The following is a 2,063-nucleotide window of genomic DNA, read 5'->3' as shown; positions in this document are numbered from 1 at the left end:
TCGGGAGGAGGAATCACAGAGGGGGTTGTTTCTTTGGAGTGGAGGTGAGGATGGCACATCTCAGGGGACACGGGAGATGGGGATGGGATGTTGGGAAGGAATTCCTCCTGGGAGGGTGATGAGGAGCTGGGATGGATCTCCCAGAGCAGCTCGAGCTGCTTCATCCCAGGAAGGTATGATCTGGTGGGAAGGGAGGTGGGATCATGGGATGGGTTGGGCTGGAAGGAGCTCAAAGCTCATCCAGTTCCACCCAGGGACACTTTCCACCAGCCCAGGTGGCTCCAAACCTCATCTCACCTGGCCTGGGACACTTCCAGGGATGGAACATCCTCTGGGAATTCCATCTTGGCCCCTCAGACCAATTCCCTTCACCCTCTTCAGGTTTCCACCTCTCCTGAGCCTTCAGGGTGACTGAAATTTTCCCTTGGGAATCTCCCTGGGATCGCGTCAGGGTGGGAGGAGAGGACAGAGCTTGGTCCCTCGGGAACAAACCAGGACATTTGTGGCTCTTCTATCCTCCCAACTCTCCTTGTGCCTGTCCTTGTGTGTTACTCTCCCACCCAGGGCCCAAACTGGGATAATCCACGGAGAATCCAGGAGAAATTCCTGGTTTTTTGAAGCCTTTCCCTGCCAGTGGCTTCATTCCCTCTTGGGGATGGGGGAAAGGACATTTCTGAGGCCTCCTGGGTGTGCCATGGCAAGTGTTGATGCAGCAAATCCCTTAATTATCCCATCAGGCTTTTCTTTCCCTGGGTTTTGATGGGATTGAGTGTTCAGCAAAGTTGCTTTAATCCCCGGGAAATCCCTGGTGGATTTGGCAGGGTGTGGAATTTTATGGCTCTTTCTGGTCGGGCTGAATGTTCCAGGGAAGTGTGTGAAGGGTCTCTGGAGCCTGATCCCGTGGGAATGGGCTTGGAGCTGGATGAGGATGCTGAGCTCTTCCCCCGGGTGGGATCTGCTCTGGGGGATTGGGGAAAAGAGAAGATCTAGAAGAAATCAACCCTTAGGAGGACTCTGGAATGGTTGAGAGGTTCCAACTCGAGCAGGAAAACAAGGATCAAGGCTTGGAGCAGCTTCTTTGGGAGGAGGAGGAGGAGGAGGATCCCTGCAGGGCTGAGGGATCTGCTCTTCATCATCAGCTGGGCACAGTCATCCTCATCTCCAGGGCAGAGTGGAGACTCCTGGAATCTCCCAGATCAGGTCCTGGCCAAGGAGAGCCACAAGGAGAGCCTCCTGAAGGTGTTTCCTGTCGGTGTTGGATTTGGTAGGAGCTTGGGAATGAGGGAATACCCTGGGATGAGCCTTGGGGGTGGGAAAGGACCTTCTGGCCAACAACTGGAGCTGTGTCAGGATTGGGTTGGAGATGAGGAGAAGGTTCTTCCCCCAGAGGTGTTTGGGCACTGGGACATCTCCCCAGGGCAGAGGTGATACCCCCAACCCTGAAGGAGCTCCAGGAGTGTTTGGACCCTCAGGTCTAGGGTGGGATTTTGGGGTTGGACTGATGATCCTCACGGATCTCTTCTAGCTGAGGACATTCCTGGCAGAGCTTTAGACTCCCTTCCCTGCTCTCCTCACTCAGGCCAAGGCTGTTGTGGTTGGCTCTTCCTTTTCCTGAGGATTTCTCCTCTCCCAGCACCAACATTTGAGCTCTCTGAAGTATTTCCACCCTGGGTTGGAGCTGTGACATCCTGCACTGACCCACCAAGGGACCTTCCTTGGCCTTTGGAGGAACTTCCCTGGGGGTTCCTTAAGGAGGAACCTCCCAACCCCACACATCACCTGGAGCTTCTCTTACCCCTTGGCTCATCCCAGGCCTGAAGAAGTTCCCCAAGCTGAGCCTGTTGGATCTCATCCACCCATGGATGCAACCACAACCTCCAGACTCACCTGCTGCCTCCACTTCCTCTCCCTCCCTTGGACTCCTGCCCGGGTTTGCTCCTCTGCCCAAGCTGGAGGAGATCGAAAACTCTTGAGCTTGTGCTTAAGTGGCTTTTAATTGATCCAGAATAATCCCGACAAGTCTTTGCAGCAGAATCACCTCCTTTTCCGAGTGAATGGTTGGG

Source organism: Acanthisitta chloris, unplaced genomic scaffold (assembly GCF_000695815.1).
Source record: "Acanthisitta chloris isolate BGI_N310 unplaced genomic scaffold, ASM69581v1 scaffold16018, whole genome shotgun sequence".
Classification (NCBI taxonomy): Eukaryota; Metazoa; Chordata; class Aves; order Passeriformes; family Acanthisittidae; genus Acanthisitta; species Acanthisitta chloris.
This window is presented reverse-complemented; position numbering follows the sequence as displayed.